The sequence below is a fragment of the Panulirus ornatus genome, chromosome 5, assembly GCF_036320965.1.
Source record: "Panulirus ornatus isolate Po-2019 chromosome 5, ASM3632096v1, whole genome shotgun sequence".
Lineage (NCBI taxonomy): Eukaryota > Metazoa > Arthropoda > Malacostraca > Decapoda > Palinuridae > Panulirus > Panulirus ornatus.
Genome location: NC_092228.1, coordinates 5,559,599 through 5,581,712, shown reverse-complemented (window position 1 = coordinate 5,581,712; position 22,114 = coordinate 5,559,599). Strand labels below are relative to the sequence as shown.

Here is a 22,114-nt window from a genome sequence, read left to right as displayed (position 1 = left end):
TGAGAGATTCTCTGAGGCTGTACTGAGAGAGGATCTGTATTCTCTCTCCAGGTGTAATAGTGAGATGGAGAACTTAAAGGCTCCCGTCCGTGCTAAAGGGGAGGTAGATAAACACCATCTTTTTTTCTCTTCTGGCGAGGGCAAAGCAAACTGACGAACTCCAGAATGATAAACAGTGAACAATCACGAAAACGCTGCAATTACACTGTAAACGTTTTCGAAGCCACAGACGGGGAATGTGGTGGGGGAAAAATGAGAAATACACAGTAAAGGTTTTCATAGACACAGATGGGAAATGTTGGGGGGGAAATGAGAAATCCCCTGAGAAGGCTGAGGACGTGGGCAAACATGACAAGATATTGCGACACGGGTCGGTAGCAGCGAGGGAGGGGATGGGTCTGTCTGACGCCGCTCTCCGTGACTGTGGTACTCACCACGACAGGGGGTTTGTAAACACTGTGGTTGGCAGCTTTAACTACGGCCGTATGTGGGAGTAAGGGTGACAGAGAGACAGGTGTGTGTTACCGCAGTCCCACTGTGACAAACACACACACACACACACACACACACACACACACACACACACACACACACACACACATCATTTCCGTGTAGAAATACATATATAGAACCGACATGTAAATTCACACACACTTAAACACGTCACAGCACGTACATGTAGGGCAGGGTATGCACTCACAAATACATGACTTTGCATTCAAAAGATACACACACACACACACACACACACACACACACACACACACACACACACAAACACACACACACACACACACACACATCGACCCCCAACACATGGCGTCTCTGACCTAACAGTAGAGAGTGGCCTGCACATAACAAATTCTGTACTACACATAAGTAACAACATGTGAACAATGAAATCAAATTCGTTGTCTAAACAAAATACAGGAATGTTTCCCCCCACAGTAATAGCTCTAAGCATATGCAAAATCATCATATGATCTTCCATCAAACGATAGCGACTGATATTGGACGTATATAACGATATAGCGACTGATATTGGACGTATATAACGATATAGCGACTGATATTGGACGTATATAACGATACAGTGACATACTGAACGTATATAACGATATAGTGACTGATCCCGGGCGTATATAACGATATAGTGACTGATCCTGGGCGTATATAACGATATAGCGACTGATCCTGGGCGTATATAACGATATAGTGACTGATCCTGGGCGTATATAACGATATAGTGACTGATCCTGGGCGTATATAACGATATAGTGACTGATCCTGGGCGTGTATAACACCATAAACAGAGGCCCTCGCGATGTAAATGACCAAAGGGAAACAAACAGCCAACATACGGGACATGCAAGCAAAAAGCCTCCCTCTCCCTCCCCCGTCCCTTAACAATAGCTGCTGACGATAACAATACAACGCGACAGACGCGGGAGCAGCATAACAGCCGAAGGGCCAACAAGAGCGAGTGTGACACGTTGATAACACGTTGTGACGACGGCCACCTCTGTGGCGTTACGCCAGGATAACGCCTTGAGCCTGGGGATTGCTGTGTGTGTGTGGGTGAAGGCAACGAGACGTAACAGTTAACAGAATCCTGTCTTCCATTTTCTGTAAGTATGAAAATGCGAGATACACACGGCCATGTTCCATGACAAAAAAAATATTACGGTAAATCTTCCCCGCATAAATGTTTTGTACGTCAGCAGAATCGCCACCACCACCACCGCAAAATACGTCACCACCACAGACCACCATCACACAACATCACCACACACACCACCAGAACCACACACCCCACCACACATCACCACACCCCACCACACCACCACACCACACCACACCACACCACCACCACCACCAGGGAAGGTCACAGTGTTTGATCTGCCCTACACTTGTGAGTGACCTCGGCGCCGGCACTCACTGTCACCCTTTACGACCCCCTGTGTTTCCTGTTGCACGTCTGTTTGTCTCACGTCATCTCTGTTGGTTTTTGTTTCCTCTCTCTCTCTCTCTCTCTCTCTCTCTCTCTCTCTCTCTCTCTCTCTCTCTCTCTCTCTCTGCCTCTCCTTTGTGTGTGTGTGTGTGTGTGTGTGTGTGTGATACATATTCCCCCCCCCCTCTCACCCACCAGACACTGAAGCAGTGAAGCACCATCATAAATCACTGCGTGAAAGCAGAGGTTACAAACGCGACGCCTCGATGGACTTGCCTCTTCTCACTGTGCCTGACTGATGACCAATCTGAAGGACCTCAAAAAAAAAGGAAACTCTCTCTCTCTCTCTCTCTCTCTCTCTCTCTCTCTCTCTCTCTCTCTCTCTCTCTCTCTCTCATTTCTCACTTTTGTGGCTGTCAAGTTTAACTCCTTGCCCTAGGATGCTGTCTTTTCTTCTCTGCCTCACGTACACGAAAGTTGCTGGCATTCAGTCCTAACACACACACACACACACACATCCCGTCTCTCTCTCTCTCTCTCTCTCTCTCTCTCTCTCTCTCTCTCTCTCTCTCTCTCTCTCTCTCTCTCTCTCACGTAACTCCTGACAACACGTAACACACACGACTACCTATTATGAACTTTAGATCCTCTTGCGGTGAGCGCTGCGCGTATGCCTCACCCTATGTCAAAAATCTCGTCGCTGGTACTCGTAGGTCAGCATGCTATGTGATGCGCTATGTGATGTGCTATGTGATATGCTATGTGATGTGCTATGTGATGTGCTATGTGATGTGCTATGAGATACCTTTAGGTGGTAGGAGGTGATGTCTTTCAGGCGACACCAACTGCAGCCACACCTATATACGTAAGGCGTTATTGTGATTGGCTCGCTCCTCACTTCCTAAAGAAAGTGAAAGCATCGTTGCGATTGGCCGAGGAGCATTTGCCTTGTAACCTGAGAGAAAGCAACTCTGAGACTGATTGGCTTGTCCCATGTATATCAGGGTTCCCAAATTATGCCATTCGTAAAAGCAACGAGAACATTTCATTCAGCGTATCGTACACACGGAATGCAATGAATCAGAAAGCAATCATTATCTGTCTCGCGGAACTGTAGCCCTCCTCCCCTCCCGTCAAAAGACTATACTTGCTACAAGCCAAACTGTCCCCCAACCCGACGTAATCTAACCCAACTACACGTAAGCTTAGTCGGATCCGGGGCAAACCGACCCAACTGAACGTAACCCGTCCTAACCAAACTGAGCCAAAACCAACCACAACCAGTCCTAAACCTGTCAGACCCGGCCCATCCCTCGACTCCAGAGAACCGAAATCAACCAGTTTTTCGAAACAACCAAGTCAAACCTAATCTAACCCAACCTACTTCACCCAATCCCAACTCGACCCATATAGTCATTATACACGTCACCCTTTAACCTACTACTACACCACTGGTATACGAGGAGGAGGAGGAGTCAGACCGTGTGAAATCCGCTGCCATCAAAACGGCTGACGGCAATCAGAGCCTCTAATTAATGTCTTTGTCATGCACCACACCTGCAACTCATTGTCGAACAACCTTGTTCCACATACCACCCTTTTCACACCCATGGTCGGCACACACAGTACGTTTATACTTTACGTACACCATACACTGGTTTTGGAGGCTAACCTCTCCTCCATTACATTGGTTTTGGAGGCTGCCCCTCTCCTCCATTACACTGGTTTTGGAGGCTAACCCCTCTCCTCCATTACATTGGTTTTGGAGGCTGCCCCTCTCCTCCATTACATTGGTTTTGGAGGCTGCCCCTCTCCTCCATTACATTGGTTTTGGAGGCTGCCCCTCTCCTCTATCTCGGGCTACAGGTGACGCTTGTGCACCGCTACGCCTCCGATCAAGTCGGGCTGTTTGGGGCCGCAGGCAGCTTACGTGTTCACGTCCACTACAGCCTCGCAAATCGAGTACGCCCTTAACGGCATTCGTCCGGTTAATTCTCAAATTTCTGAAAATGGCTGGTTCCTAATGCTACTTATAATACCTGAGGGTAAGTGAGGCATCATGTGTGAGACACCAGATGTTTACAGTTCTGTTAACAACATTCATATGGCATGTTTCCATGTCTGGTGTTATCATCTTGCCTCGTCTGACAAGGGGGATAACTTTTGAGTGTGTACTGGCGAATAATGGAATGAACTCTCAATAACTCCAATCGTTCCCGTCCCTCCCTGGATGGATGTAGTGAGGACCATAGACATTTTCTACATTTTCTAACTCGACAATTTCGTCCCACTTGTTGGCACTCGTCATTACTCCTGTTTGGAGACTGTAAGTGTTCTGAAGTGTCATCACTCCTGCCTCTCCAGTCGTGAATGTTCGCATGACAAACAAACGCATGAGGAGTCGGTGACAGGTAAATGTATAAGTGATTATAACCGTTTATTCTTCATGAAACAAATGTACAAATGGATGTATGAATGTCGCGACGTCTGATACTTGTCAATCAATACACGAACTACATCGCAGGGAGTCCACGTCATACATGTAAGTCATACATAACGAGACGATTTTTCTCCAGCGGTGGGAGGATGTCAGCAATCAGGCTGTAGTAATAATACCTAGCTGGCAACTGCAGCGCTACAGTTGTTAAACGTCGCTCACACACACAACCGATTCTCAATAGTTTGCCGAAATTTTACACACACACACACACACACACACACACACACACACACACATATATATATATATATATATATATATATATATATATATATATATATATATATATATATATATTCAATAGCATACAAAAAGCGAGTAATCAACCAACAAAAAAAGTGCATTGAGCTATAAAGCTTCTTGTCCAAAACTGCGAAAAAAATTCTAAGTAAAAAAAAAAAATAGGTATCTTCCCGCAGCATGAGGCGCGTGTCACCTCATGTGTGAACACTGGCCCGTCACTGACATATTAAGGTCACTTCTCAATGCACCTCTTCCGTCGCTCACGAAAAGTGAAAAACGCTCAAAAATTTCCCCTCACCACCGCTTTCTCCCATCACGGGCTCCATACCGTCACGCGACGATGGCTTGGTATTACCACACGATTCCGACACCCTACGTTACGCTGCATATCATTCATACAACAAAGAAAAAGTACACATTAATCTACGAGAAACATGAGAAAAATAGAGAAAATTTATGAACTTCCATGAAAATAAAATTGCCTTTTAACATCATAAATGTCCGTTTTCTGTGCTCCCTATATTACGACAAGGCTGACTACATTTGATGTAATAAATTACAGCCAACACACACACACACACACACACACACACACACACACAGCTCCTACGGCGTACTTTCTCTTTCGTGCAAATCAGCGGCACATGCATGGCCTCTGTGTATGTGCGAAGTTCGTATCACAAGCGCATAACATCGTATTAAGAGAGAGACAGCTCCCGTCTTCCCTGTGTGCAGCATTCTTACACACACACACACACACACACATATATAATATATATATATATATATATATATATATATATATATATATATATATATACATATATATATATATATATATATATATATATATATATATATATATATATATACATATATATATATATATATATATATGGCCGGAGGCATTACACAGCGATTAGAACATCCACAAGTGTGGAATGATAGGGCCCGACGGCTGGGATTCGAGCCGTCAGTGAGAGCAACGGTGCAAAACGAGAAGATATGATACCAAGCTAACAGGTGAGGAAGGCTGCTTAGTGAGGGCCAGGTCCCTGATCCGTGTTGACCTCCACAGCTTTATCTCTTATTCTGTTGGGATTATGTTCAATGTACCGGGTTGTACACGTCCTTAAAGATGGTAGCAGTACTCACAGATACTCACAGATCCTTTTCTGACTTGAATGCCTCCTGTGGAGTCCTCATCCGTCAGCTCCACGTCTATATAGTATAAAAACAGACATGGCTTCTGTAGTGGAGATATATATATATATATATATATATATATATATATATATATATATATATATATATATATATATATATATATATATATGGAGCAATGATAACAAGACTCGGAAGTGGGGTGAGACAATGCTAATTCACAGAGCGGCAGTTGCTCAATGATCACCCAATCTGGGGCGAGGGTGTAGAAGAAATATGGTATAAAGTTACAGAAAACTGTCATGGTTCCGGGTCATGCTTTGCCTGCGACGGACCGAATGTGGAATATGGCGTTTCCCCAAATGCTAATGATACCATTTTGTTCGTCACTCTGGCTTGCTGACGTTCTGTTCTCCGTCAATCTCTAAGGCACGACGGGAAGACCTCATGGACGCTGAGGTATACGCGCCCCGCGAGCGAGGCATTACTGAGAACAATCAGGTGGACCCTTGGCCCTTGTAGGTCGTGTCACAGGCCAGGTCTTCGTACCCAAGAGTCGTGCAGTCGTGCTCAAGGGCTTGTGATGTCGTCGTACACCAGCTTTTGTTGTTGTTTTTGTTGTTACAGCCCAAACGGCGGGGAACCTGGCCTTCAAAATGAAAAGAAGGCAGAGGAAATACTGCAGAGACGGAACCCGTGCTCGAGACCCCACGAAGCAAGGAGGCTGCAGGTATGGCATGAAGCCATGGGCGAGTGGTAAGGAAAAGGTCAGAAGTACGTGCCGTCTTAGTCTCCTTCAGGACGATGTGGAATCCGGGTGTTGGCTCATAGCCGGGGTGCGTGAGATCAGCCGGTAATTATGGTGAAGGAGTTGTGGGTGATTTTGAGGAGCTGGATGTACGTACCTGTTCCACCCTCATGGAATCGGGAGCCGATTTCGTAATGATGGAGGATAAATACGGATACGGAGGATATATCGGAGCGGCCTACATGTACGTACCTGATCTGCCTTATTGAGATTGGGTGCCCGATTTAATGATGGCAGATAGACAGACGTAGTCCCACAAATAAGTAGAGCGAGAAAATTTGCCTCTGCGTACTTTTATCCCCGTGGACATAAAGACAGATTTAGTGACATACATATAAGGTGGATTGGGAACCTAGCCTCCATTCCGTCAGTCCCCGTACTGCAGGAATACCGGAGCCAGGGTGTTTCCGTGGACAAAGGAACTACCAAGAAAGAGCCAAGCGCGGTTGAAATGACGATGTACTTGGAACAGTTACGAGTGAAAGAAAAAAACGAGGATTGTGTGATCAAGAGAGCGGTGCACACACACACACACACACACACACACACACACACACACACACACCAAGCGTAGAGCAGGATTTAAGAAAGGGAGTTCTCACACCAGAAGTTACAGTCCGTTACGGAGTGTACTGGCAACGTGGGATACCAGACAGACTGCACGCGGCAACGAATAATTGAAAAGAACAAAAAAAAAAGGAGTTAATTGATTTGATGACTTTACTAACCTCCTAACAGGTTGTGGCGTGGACGAGACATAACGGGTACACGACAGACTGGAGCGTATTAGAGTTGTGGTGGGTGAGGAAAGGAGACACGTTGCCGAGTGAAAAGGAGGTGAACATGAACTGGTATGACGTTCGCGTCTATAATTCTAACGTCTCGACACTGGTAGACTGAGAAAACAGACTCCAGACTTGTAAGAAACGGACGATGACGAGTCAGACAATTGGCGCGAGGTGAGTTCTTTCAGACGACATATCCCCTAGAAGACGACAGCACGAACACGACCCCTTGAGCACCACTTGCCCTTTAACCTGTGGAGCTCAAGGGTCGAGTCGAAGCGCCAGGCCAACGTACCCAAGGGTCGGTCGTTCCGTCGTGTTCAGGGACGCAGTGAAGGCTGGCCGTGTGCCACCCTCTGGGGACGGGAGAACGGCTCCGTCTCTGGCTCTGTCCTCGGGAAATTTCCCAGAGTCTGTGGCGAGGACCTCCACCTCACCTCACCTTCCGTCCTGCCATCTCACCTACCTCCCTACCTATCAAGTCACGAGCTGACATTACCACGGGCAGTAACTATAAGTACCTGAGAGGTGGGGGCAGAGCGGCAGCCCGCCCGCCCGATTGCCCTCCCCCTACGCGGAACTCTTACCATTAAGTTCTGCTCTGCTGACTAGGCGGTTCTCCAGCATTATCGCTAGGCGGTTCTCCTGCACTATCACTAGGCGGTTCTCCTGCACTATCACTAAGGGGTTCTCCTGCACTATCACTAGGCGGTACTAATGCCTAACAGCAAGTGGGTTTTGCTACAAGGCGATTCTGCTGCCCAACCTACGACGCAATTCTGCTGGCCTGCCAAGCATCTGTTGCCCTAGCGATCATCACTAGTCTCTGAGCGCTACCACCATTACCGGCCAGACTGCCCGCAGTTGAGATAATAAATTACAGCTTAACACACACGCACACCCCTGCATCAGCAGGAGTGGTGACCGGGAAGGACTGCGGAGGAATGACAAGGCCGAATCTGGCATAAGAAGACTCAAGACATGAGGAAATAATTGGTGTCTACCTACCTCCCGGTGTGGCAGACCTCCAACATCACCGCCAGCAGCAGCAGTAGTAGTAGTAGTAGCAGTAGTAGTAGTAGTAGTAGTAGTAGTAGTAGTAGTAGTAGTAGGAGGAGGAGGAGGAGGAGGAGGAGGAGGCGCACCTACCACGTCAAAAGCATATCAGTCAGCTGTAAGAACTAGACCCCTATAACGAGCGTCTTTGAACAACTACTTATTATATTCCTGTGGCTCTCTCTCTCTCTCTCTCTCTCTCTCTCTCTCTCTCTCTCTCTCTCTCTCTCTCTCTCTCTCTCATCCTCGTCCACCCACCAAGCTGCTCCTCGGTGTTGTGGCTCATCAGTGTTGTGTCTACGGTCGCCACCAACAACCACCACCTCAATCACAACCTCGTCTGATGGATGGAAAGAGGACTGTGCATGTTCCACCCAGTGTGGGGAATTATTGACTCACAGTTGTGACTGAAATGAACGCCGTATTTATATCGGCTGAGAGGAGGTGAACACCGTGGATTTTTGTCGACAAACCTCATCTTGATGTGATGACGTGAGCGAGAAGCGAAAACGGTTTAGAACATACAGTTTGTCAGTTTGATGTTGAGGGACTGAACATTGAAGCGTTATGCTCTGTACACAGACTGGTGAGGTGTGACACGATCGATACTCGAGGCTGTAGCGCTGTGATTAGTAGGAAAAATATCTGTTTTAGGGAGAGCGGGCGCGTAGATTATTACGAATCTTAGCGTAAAACTGATTCTTGCCGGGATGAACCCTAGTGGCGAGAGAGAGAGAGAGAGAGAGAGAGAGAGAGAGAGAGAGAGAGAGAGAGAGAGAGAGAGAGAGAGAGAGAGAGAGAGAGAGAGAGATCGCCCTTACACCCTCTCTGTCAGTGGTGTAGCAAGAATACACACACACACACACCACCACCACCACCACCACGAACGCACACCACCACCACCACCAGCAGCCCTCCCAGCCATCAGCCCAGCCCAGGCAAGGTACTCAGTCCTTAACAGGCGTCTGGCCTCCGTCAAATTCATCTATTGCCATAAGGTCACCTGACCTATACAGAGGCATGTCTGGTGGCGGCCCCTCACACCGTGTCCTTGCTGCGCTCTCATGGTACACTCAGCTATGCTCGGGCATTCAGTGTGCTCCAACCCACCACAGGCGTTCTACTGAGAAGGCAGCGCTACCACGGGCGTTCTTTAAACATACGTAAATCTGAAGAGAAGAATAAACGACGGACGAAAGACGCATGCCCAAGGGGCAGATAGAAAGGAAATAGAGACAGACAGACAATACGGAGACAAACAGACACAAACACAATCAAACGTCCTCGTTTTGGTACGTACTTAAATACCATTTTACCGCCTACGAGTCATCCCTTCCGTACGAACACTTATGGCTACACACGCACCAAGCAGCGCAGGGAACCTTGGAAGCATCCACGCCGTATACGGTCACCTGAAACCCTTCCATCAAAACATAAGCATAATCGGGGAAGCAAAATGGCTTAGCTAGTTCTCAGAGGTGAGACGGAGACGTTGATAAATATCATCGGACAGTCCAATCAGCTGGGCGATGATAATGCTAACCAGCGCAAAGAGATCTTGACTCTTTTAAAGACCTACATGGTGACCAGCCAGCGAAGAGAGAGAGAGAGAGAGAGAGAGAGAGAGAGAGAGAGAGAGAGAGAGAGAGAGAGAGAGAGAGAGAGAGAGAGAGAGAGAGAGAGAGAGAGAAACACACACACACACACACACACACACACACACACACACACACACACACACACACACACAGGAGCAGGTGGACAGACCTTGACTCACTGATCTGAGACAAAGGCACCAACAACACCTACATTCACCATCAGCAACCTTATCTCACACACACACACACACACACACACACACACACACACAACACCATCACCCTCTCCCTCATCCTCCTCCTCCCATCACCTCACTATAAACCCCTGTGCTCAAGTCTTAACTCAAACAGATCGGTTCACTTAAAAAAAAAAAAGAGTAAATAACAAAATTATCGAGGCAGCTTTAAAAAATGGTGGCAGGTGGAGAGAGAGAGAGAGAGAGAGAGAGAGAGAGAGAGAGAGAGAGAGAGAGAGAGAGAGAGAGAGAGAGAGAGAGAGGACCTGGCAGCGATGAAATGTTTGTGTACTGACTCTGACAACCTTTATTCATAACACACGCGCAGTCTCTCTGCAGTTTCATTGTTCAGTGGTCGCGCAGGGCGGTTGGAACGTGCATAAGCCTCGCCTCCTCCTCCTCCTCCTTCGTCCGTGCGCTTCCACATGCATGGCGCTGCGCAGAATCACATAAATACTAAAGCCAAGAGTTGTAAGCTTAACACGCTCAGTCTCTCTCTACATCGAGTTATTGCATCGCAGGTTTTCATCCGGAGAGAGAGAGAGAGAGAGAGAGAGAGAGAGAGAGAGAGAGAGAGAGAGAGAGAGAGAGAGAGAGAGAGAGAGAGAGAGAGAGAGAGAGAATCAGCGAACGTAAAGACTCCCATTTCACAGTGATGTCGAGAAGCCCCTCATTAAGGAAGCATAGTTCAGAGTCCGACGTGTTATCAGAAAACAACTTCGACGTCCAGAAGTCCCTCAAAGAACGTCGTGCAACGTCGACAGGTCAAAAAGAAAAAAAAAAAAGCTTCGACGTCGAGAAATCCCTCATAAGAACCCGTTCGACGTCGACATTGTGTCAGGGGGGGTGGGGAACTTTTCCAGACTTGTGTTGGACACGTTGGACACGAAGGAAAATGTTCCGTGCTAAGAGGCGTCTGTGGAGAAAGCGCTCGACGTCGACTTATCCTCCGACGCGAGAGCATCGACAAGAGGTCTTTCAGGTGAAAGCGTTCGACATCAAGAACTACTGAGAGGGAAGCATTCGACAAGGACAAGTCTTGGAGGGGAGAGCGCTCAACAACAAGAAGTCTTTGGAGGAGAAGCATTCAAAGGCAGGCTCTGGAAGCGAAGGGTTCGCACGAACAAGAGGATATAGTACGAAGGAGGAGTACTCGGAGACAAGTCTTGGAGGGGAAAGTAGTTCGACGTGAGATACTCTGAAGGGGAAAGTGACGATCAAGAGAGTCTCTCCAAGGAACGCAGCGCAACTTGTCTCTGGCCAGGGCCTGCAGGCGGATCGCTCCCGCCCCTCCTCCTCCTCCTCCTCCCTCCTCCCGTCCTACCAGCAGCGTCCCGGGAAGTGTGTCAAGGACGAGGGGGCCCCTGCCAGAGCTGCCAGGGAGCTCAACAGTGACCCACACACACACACACACACACACACACACACACACACACACACACACACACACACACACACACACACACACACACTCACTCACTCATCTCTTCCTAAACTAATGGTCTTTCTCAGATGAGGTACCCCCCACAGCTTCCATGGCAGCTTAAGATACACACACACAGCCCTTCTGTGATGGCAAGAGGAGTTACGAAGGGTACGCTGAGCTCCACCTCACCAGCAGAGCTACTGAAAGCGCTGTGGTACTCTCCTTAAGCTTACAGGACCTGAGATATAAAGCGACCGGGGTCCCTCTACGTCTAGCGGCACACCAGCACCTCACCTCCAAAACACGACAGGAGGAAATACTTTCCCCGTGACGGAGTGAAATATAAATCTCGCCTATGCAACACCAACGTCGCTCCATCACCGTCAACACCGCTCGTGTACTGAGATAAAAAACCCAAAAAGCTATCCTGAAACACATGCTAATCACAACGTTGACATTCGGAGACTCCAGCGCTCCCTCCCCTGAACTATGAGGAATCCATTACGTTCCGAAATGCCAGCGTTTTCTCTCCGCCCTGATTCAGAGGCGTCATTACCCTGGCATGAATAATACCAGAGTCACACCACAGGGTCCCCTCCTTACCTGGTGAATACAAAACGAAACCATATGGGTGCGTGACGTCGGGTTCAGCGGGAGTGTGTTAAAGGGTGCGTTGTGAATCCCTTGATGATGTTACCGTATGGTTCAACTCCTTTAGCGATCCCGGAGCTCGAAGGTGCGACCCTTGAGTATGATGGCCTGGCATCTTTATCCCTCGGGGGTCAGGTTAGAGACCAGGCCAATCGTGCGCGAGGGTCTTACCGTCGTGCTCAAGGATCGTGCAGCTGCGCTATAAACGGCTGAACCGCCGTGATTGAAGGATCGCTCCGGCTCTTGCTCGAGGGTCGTCCCCTCATGATCGCAGGCCACCACGAGATATAACCGGGGTGGCTCTTCATACGAGATGGTGTCCAGCAGGACGCTGCTGCACTGCTCCACCGAGTCAGTCATTCAGCAGAGGGGTAGGGCCACGTCCTCTTCAGGAAGGGTGTGTGTGTGTGTGTGTGTGTGTGTGTGTGTGTGTGTGTGTACGGCAAGACCCTTTCTTTGGGATGCCACCCAGGTATCCTGTCCAGTCAGCTGGCCACGTCACGTCACGCCTCAAGGAGGGTGTGTCAGGAGACCACCAAACCCACTAATACCCTGGCGTGTCTTCGAGGGACGTCACCGGTAGGGTTCGAGAAGCCAGCTAAACCCGCCAGGGGGGAGTGGTGAGTAACCATGTATGACATCATGAGGGTTCAAGAAGCCTTTTAAAAAGCCTACAGAACCTAAGTACACTGGAGCGCTCCCGGGGGAGGATGGGGGACATCTGTAAAGCCATGGTGTTCTACACGAAATCACAAGTGAGATCAGAATGGCAGCGCATCTGGTTGATACAATGCCAGCCCCTCCCTTAATGTCCTCCCATAAGCTGGGTCCAAATGACAGCACTTGGTTCGACGGAGTCTCCTCAAGATGACCTCACAGGTGAGGTCAAAAGGGGCAGGCCCCCACCTCATCCGACCAATACCAAAAGGGTGTCCGGTATGACGTCACGGGTAGGGTACGCAAGACAGCGAAGCCGACTATGGCCTGAGGGCGTGAAGGGTTATTCCGCAACACACCAATGTTCTTGACGGACGGACGCCCATCCCCCCCTAACACACACACACAGACACAAACAGGCTCAGAGTCCTGTTGACCCTTGTTCACCTCCCCGCATCACGGCCAAGTGTCGGGACACTTTAGGGGAATCAAAAATCCACTTTAAGTCAGATAATTCCATCAGGAGAAGAGTCGGTGAAGGAGCGAGCTGAGGGCGGTTCAGGTGACTGGCATAACACGACGGACCCCGGGAGATCCTGTCCACTTTACTTGTCACTGACCACTCGAGTTCCACCACATCTACCACTTCCGGGACACACACACACACACACACACACACTCCACCACACACACCAGAGCCCGCCCTCCCTACCTACCTGTCCGCTGACGCCTCCGCCTCCGCCGCCGCCGATGCACTTGACCCCATTACTGGTCAAAGGTCGGAGGTCACCCACCCATTGTCTGGGCGAGGGAAGAAAAGGGCTCCCCTCCCCCAGAGAGTAGCCCCACAAGGTCTCCGGGGGGCTCCCTTGGCACTATCACATTCAGGGGAAGGTCTACTATATATACCACCCTCACGGACACTGTCGCCGGACACTTTCTATACCTCCCATATAGCTGTCGCATCGACATTTTCTATAACGCGTCACGTGGGACGGTTTCTATACCACCTACGTAATGTCTATACCTCATTTCACAGTCTGATGGTCGCTCTTAACTCTACAAAAAAAACAACAACAACAACTGCAGTACTCTAACAAAATCAAGATAAATATGTGACAAATCTAAAAAGCCTTATCATCAGAAATTGACACACGGAGCAACGACAAAGAAATGGTGATGGATATCTATGGAAGAATAAGAACTCCAACGATGATGCATCGAGGGGAAAATAATCTTGGTTATTTTAGATTAAGATCGTGGGAGAGAATGACGAGAGTCATCGCTGCATGGGAGACGATGATGAGAGTCGTCGCTACATGGGAGACGATGATGACAGTCGTCGCTGCATGGGAGACGATGATGACAGTCGTCGCTGCATGGGAGACGATGATGACAGTCGTCGCTACATGGGAAACGATGATGAGCGTCGTCGCTACATGGGAAACGATGATGAGAGTCGTCGCTGCATGGGAGACGATGATGAGAGTCGTCGCTACATGGGAGACGATGATGACAGTCGTCGCTACATGGGAGACGATGATGACAGTCGTCGCTGCATGGGAAACGATGATGAGAGTCGTCGCTGCATGGGAGACGATGATGAGAGTCGTCGCTGCATGGGAGACGATGATGAGAGTCGTCGCTACATGAGAGACGATGATGAGAGTCGTCGCTGCTTGGGAGACGATGATGAGAGTCGTCGCTGCATGGGAAACGATGATGAGAGTCGTCGCTGCATGGGAGACGATGATGAGAGTCGTCGCTACATGAGAGACGATGATGAGAGTCGTCGCTGCATGAGAGACGATGATGAGAGTCGTCGCTGCATGGGAGACGATGATGAGAGTCGTCGCTGCTTGGGAGACGATGACGAGAGTCGTCGCTGCATGGGAGACGATGATGAAAGTCGTCGCTGCATTAGAGCAGCTCTTTTTTTTTACCCCTCTCTCCGTCTTCTTTTATAAGTCCTTCAACCACACTCTCCATGACGCAATGCGCAAGACACCCCCCATTTGCGCAAGATGATTAAACGCGAACGGGTCGCGACCATGACGCAGAGAGGCACTGTAGTCGGATGCGACCGCACGGGTAGAAATGGGTAACGCAAGGGCCTAATGCTTCTGGAAGAGACGCAAATGTACCTCCCAATCCCATCCCGACGCAGACACATGACGCACCCAACTCAAGACCTCTACATACCTGGACGTATGATAGGTTAGACGGCGATGAACACTTCTGCGATAACGACTTGCGATTCCCTGATTTACGATGACCTGACTTGCAATACCCTTACTTACAATAACTTGTCTTACTACACACACCCTCAGCACCCAAATTGGTTGGGTGAGGAGCACGCACGATCACACTTAATACTTTAAACTAACCATAAACTTTTTTTTTTTCAAATGTCGAACCATCAACATGCCATTTTTCTTGCAAAAGACTTAAACATTCACTCATACAAAGGTCTGGTCAACTGGGAATGTTAACTGTTATAATTTGTTAATCGCTGTGATAATAACAATAACAATATCCTGCTAATTACGGTAACTCATTAAAACAATCACAGTAAGATATCAAGTCTCATGAAACAATCATACCTCTACTGTCTATTAAAAAAAAAAGACTGACATTATGTAAAATTTTGACAATTTCCATATCAATATAAGAAAAAATTAAGGCATTAACATTGACAGAAGATAATGTCACAAATCATCCCCGGCAGAGACCATGCTGAGAGCACGGAGGGCGAAACCTTGCCACAAGACACGGGGTGGTGTGGCGAGTAGCGCTTACCGCTGGGAAAATCTAGCTACGAAGAATGAGTCGTGTGGGCGACGCGTGAGATGGAGAGATTGTGCGTTCTGTGGGCTGAATGCCAGCAGCAGTCTTCCTCGTGTAGATGAAGCAGAGTGAGAGAGAGAAAAAGTAGTCAGCACCCTCGGCCAGTGGAGTGACACTAGACGGCCACTGAAGGGCTAGGACGCTGCGCAGGCCCTCACTAACCCTCCCTACACCCAGGCGGACGTGCTGACGGTGAAGACATTGCTGGATCAGCGTCCAACTCTCTCTCTCTCTCTCTCTCTCTCTCTCTCTCTCTCTCTCTCTCTCTCTCTCTCTCTCTCTCTCTCGTCCTCCATAAAAAAACAACACCCACCGAGCCAAACACGTCTAGCCCCATAGTCCCTCTTTATCTCCCACCCCAGCCACGACTAGCCACTATCGCTCGCTCCTCCTCCATACACAACCCTTTTAAACGAGCCAAACATGTCTAGCCCCACCGTCCCTCTATCTCTCCCAGGGCGCCACACCCGCCAGCCTCTCAATATGGCCACGTGTGCCTCGGCTAAGCCTCCCACGTATGTGTCAATACATCAACAATATTTACTACCACACACACACTCGACAACGGGGGGATCACCTTGGCCGTTTTCTGTGTGATCCACTCTGTTGAGCTACGTTCTTAAAAAGTTCAGTGTTAAAATTCTCTCCACCTCAAGACCTACATCCTTAATGTTGTCAAATTGTTGAAAATATCCATTTCTTTTTCCATAACAGCCATTCATTTTTGTTCATTTCTTCCTTAATAAAGATACCAAGCCACTCTATGAGACGGGATATAAAAATATCTTCAACATTTACTGCTTACATCCATGCATAACACCCGTACTAATTCATATCTTCAAGAAAATTCGATCTTATCTCTTCCACACTCATGTTCCATGACGATTTTCTCACGTCTTCCTAAAATACGAACTGTACCCAGGGAATCATCAGGAAAACCCTGCCTCACACCACACTCGAAATCACTTTCACACACTCCAGACCTCAGCGTATACACACACACACACACACACACACACACACACACACACACAGAAGGCCTGATCTACGTAGATCTAAATCTATACAGATAATCACAGACACTAGCAACATTCACACAGACACGTAGCATTTCGCAGCTCACTTCTCTCAGGGTGTTAACTTTGAACACTCCAGTGGGGGAGAGGGGAAAGGGTGGGTTAAGTCGTCGTCTTCCAGGGGTCAAGTCTTCGTAATCAAGGGGGGGGGTCAAGTCTTCGTAACCAAGGGGGGGGGGGTCAAGTCTTCGTAATCAAGGGCGGGTCAAGTCTTCGTAACCAAGGGGGGGGGGGGGTCAAGTCTTCTTAACCAAGGGGAGGGGGGGTCAAGTCTTCGTACTCCAGAGGGAATTAAGTCGTCATGAACACGGAGTTAACAAACTCTCTTTAGCAGAGTCACACACACACACACACACACACACACACACACACACACACACACACACACACACACACACACATTGCTCAACGTAACTCAAAAACCCCCCGAACCAAGTCAGCCTTCCCACGAGACAAGTTATGTACTCGCATTTACCCACAAGAAGTTCTTAACACACTCGTACCATCTGGCTAACGATACTAAGTGAGCGATCTTAATAACTACAAAAAACACTACAGGAGGCTGAAGGAGGCAGAGGAATCTCGTAGTTTCTACACCGAGTTTTCACAACTCGAGTCAAATGCGGCACTGTCAAGGTTAACGTAAGTACGGCCTAATCTGCTTATTAAACACCACAAAAAACGTCCATAAAACTAGGTCAGGACACATAGCTAACAAAATGCTATCCAACGGCGTACCCCTCACTCACACGCACACACACACACACACACACACACACACACACACACACACACACACACACACACACACACACACACAAACACAAACACAACAATGAAACCACTTTCACAAAGCAAACTAACAAAATGTTAATCACCAACGTACTACACAGACAGTGACCAGACACCACTCTATAACTAGGCCACGACACTAACTATATGGTGTGTGCCAGCCATCACGTCCCAGTGTTTAACCCGTGGAGCACGGCGGTACGACCTTTGAGCAACGCGGTAAGGACCCTTGAGTACGACACGGTACGACCCTTGAGTACTACGGTGCGACCCTTGAGTACGACGGTACGACCCTTGAACATGGCGGTACGGTCCTTAGGCACAACTTGATGGCCTGGCCCTTGACCTGACCCTTAAAAGGCCTGATCCAAGACCAGGCCATCATACACAAGAGTCATCATACCCTTGTGCTTTGAAAAACGTATAATACCATCATCCTCGCCTGCATGAGGAACAAGTCATTCCCTCCACACAGCTGATGATAGAGAGAGAGAGAAAAAAAAAAAGCGAAGACCTCAGAGCGACTTTCTCCAACATTAACCAAGACCCTGGGGTCCCCCAGCCAACCTTGGGGGACCCTTAAATACAACACGATGCAAGATACCGCCTGAGTGCGGTAGAACTGACACGCCCTGACCTTCCCCCTAACTCACAGGGCCCCCTAGGACTCTGCCTGATTAACGACAGAGGCCAAGCAGCCTCGACAGAGCCCTAGGACTCTGCCTGATTAACGGCAGAGGCCAAGCAGCCTCGACAGAGCCCTAGGACTCTGCTTGATCGCCGACAGAGGGCAAGCAGCCTCGAGGATCGACCATCCATGGATCTAAATATAATACTTGCAACTCCATGACCCCCCCCCCCTTTCATCCACTGTCCCCAACAACTGGTTTGTCTTTTCTAAAATCATTTTTTTGTTTTTTTACTTCTCTCTATTACATCCACCTTAATGGTCAATCATTTACATGGTCTGGCACTAAATGGATTCTAGTTTTAGCTGTCAGTTTGGCAATCGACGTCTATCGCATAATGCTGCCAGGCTTACCTCGTTGATCGAACAATCGTGCTGCCGTCCCTATCAGCTGGTACATCATGTCTTGCTGATGCAATCCCTCGCTCTGATTGGCTGAGGCTGCTCATAACGACAGCTAAATGACTCCCCAAGTTCATGGACGGTTAGGTTACTTTTGGGGGGTTTACTTAACTCCTTAAGTACGACAATACGACTCCCGGGTATGGCAGCAATGTCCTCTGACCTCATCCTTACTCGTGGTCAAGAGTCGTACTCTCGTGCTCAAGGGTCTTAATCCTCGTGGTCGAGGGTCGTACCGTCGTGCTCAAGGGCCGTCGTACTCTCGTTCTCAAAAGGTAGATGCCAGTTCACAGCTCCCTGATGCACGGCAAGTAACTAAAGCCTTCAGATGAGCTCGTTACCACCAACACACCTTCAAGGATATCATAATCTTTGGCTGTGTATCTGACACTATCAACAACACCATAAAACATGATCCTTACCGTCCGAGTGTGACATCTTTCACCAACAACAATGACTCATTCCTTCTCCTCATTAACTTTCACAAAAACAGTCTTTCTCTCGGGACATTCCACCAACACTGGTAGAGTGTGATCGTTAACAACGCACAGCAGACGGTGCCTTGCCTACAGTCGAGGCAGAGCCTCTGAAATACAAGAGGTACCCTTTAGAATGACGGTGTGGGTGGGGGTGTTGCGTCTTGGCTCGCTACACGTCCACGATTGAAGTCACCAGGGAACATAACGGGAAAGATTTCCAACTCACACTTGCCCAATACACCCACAATGCCATCCAGAGGTACGCCATGGTGTATGGCAACACTACACTACCCACACAACGTCACAGCCACCAACTCCTTCCCTGCAACTCTGAATGCATAACTGTGTATTAATGATCTATATCGAGAGCTTGAGCAGCAAAACACGAAAAATAACATAATCCATAATGCTGGAAACCCACACGATCACGTGAGTTCTTACAACAGCAACTCGTACATAAGAGAATTACAACCAATACGATTTTTGGAGACTACAACTCGAGTATACTGGGAGAGAAGGAAGTGGTTGTTACGTAACGAACAAACACGACGCCTCAAAAACAATACCAACACCACCATGCATATCATTTTCAGGTGTAACTGAACAGAACCACAACTCTTTGAGACCTCCAAACCCGGAGACACAGCACCACAGAGTGTCAGGCGGAGAGGGCCGAGCCTGCCTCCAAATTTGGATGGGGGAGAGGGAGGGGGGGGGAAGGGGTAGGGTATACCTAATCACGAAACCTCTTTAAACTCCCCCTCCACCTAACCCAATCTCAACTCCTTTGGTCGAGCGCAGTATAAACGGCGCATTTGTCCTGCGTCGTAGATAGACACAAGGATGATTAGATACACAGATAGATGGAGAAATAGACATACAGGTATATGGATAGACATGAAGATATAATGAAGGGATACCAGCGAGGGCCAAGCACGAGAACTCTGACCTCGAAAATGATGGGATCACCACCATTCAGGCTGCTACAACCTCTCCTTCCCTGACCTCCCCACACGTACAGGGATCAAGGGGGCCTCCCCTTCCCTACACACACACACACACACACACACACACACACACACACACACACGCACAGACAAAGGCCCTCGTCGCCCCACCATGTAGAGTCACACATGGCAATGAGCCTCTCCTCTTCTCGTGGGGGACTTCCGGATTGCTCGCGTCTGACGCGAACTTCGAAGAAGGAGTTTGAACATCGTCACGACCCATAGCGATCTTAAGGCTGGTGTGCTGGACCAGCCCGCTCGCCACCAGCGGGCTTCGTCTTTCACCTGCTAAAAGCGAGAGTCGTAACGGCACTTCACTGTCTCCGAGGCGCCGAAGGACTTTCCCGCAGGTCCTGGGCCCGTCGTCCGGAGCCTCCTAAGAAACACTTTCAGACGTGTCACAAGACGAGTCCAGGGCGGACAGGCGTTATAATGACGTTAACGCCCACTAAGCATAACGGCATAGATCCTTTCGAGCACGACCCTTCGGTATAATAGCCTAGCCTCTTAATGATCCTTAAAAGGTCAGGTCGGAGGTCATGGGGTGGGGGGGGGGGGGGGGCATGCCAACCCAATCGACGGTCTTACCGTCGTGCTCAGGTCGTGTTTAAAGGGTTACACAGAACATGTTCTTTACAGGAAAGGAAAAACTAAACAACGATCCGAGGCAAACTAACGAAAAAGAACAAAAAAAAAAAATTAAATGACCACATCCACCAGCGTTACCAATGACAGGTCATGCCAGGTCAGTGTTGACACCACTGGGACAACGACCACATGATCCGGAGGGACACTGTTTACCAGTGGGTTTGAGACCTGCGGCGTGGGCATGTGGCCCGACCTGCTGATAACACCAGCCTCTAGACCAAACACCCCCTACCACCGCACCCACCCGCCACATTCCCCCCGCCCCGACCCCTCCATCCCCAATTACAACACTCGCCGCGGATCCGGACGCTTCTCAGTCCATACTCATCTGTCCTTTACTGACGCTGGAACACTGATGCTCAAGATGTCCTTATGAACGAATGATAAAAAAAAACCTGCTTTGCATTAATTTAACTGCGTCATATTTACACACGCGCGCGCGCGCGCGCGCACGCACACACACACACACACACACACACACACACACACACACACACACACACACACATTTGACATGACTCTCTCTTCTCGCGTTTCCCTTCACCTTCACATATATTTCCGCAAGACCAACACCCGGGGATAATACTACGTGTCTGAGACAGGGACTAAACACGCAGCACCTGGGGGGTCACACACGACACTTGGAGTCACGCATGGCACCTGGGGTCACCCATGGCACCTTGGGTCACACATGGTATCTGTGGTCACACGTGGCATCTGGGGTCACACATGGCACCTGGGGTCACCCATGACACCTGTGGTCACACATGGCATGTGGGGTCATACATGGCACCTGGGGTCACCCATGGCACCTGGGGTCACGCATGGCACCTGAGGGTCACATATGGCACCTGAGGTCACCCATGGAATCTGAAGGTCACATGGGGCACCTGGAAGTGAACAACAGCACCTGGGTCACACACGGCACTTGAGAGTCACAAATGACATCTGGGGGTCACACAAGGCACCTGGAGGTCAACAACAGTACCTGAGGTCAACCATGGCACCTGAGCCACACATGACACCTGCGGGACACATGTGGCCACCGTGGGTCACATTGGGACACCTGGGAATCACACACGTCACCTGGAAGTCACACT

The 22,114-nt window shown here is 49.0% G+C and overlaps 1 protein-coding gene across 10 annotated transcripts in view; it reads right to left on the bottom strand.

Moving 5' to 3' along the window:
• Eip74EF (Ecdysone-induced protein E74) overlaps nucleotides 1-22,114 on the bottom strand; it is a 630,411-nt gene that overhangs the window by 315,106 nt on the left and 293,191 nt on the right. The gene's annotated exons all lie outside the window — the stretch shown is intronic.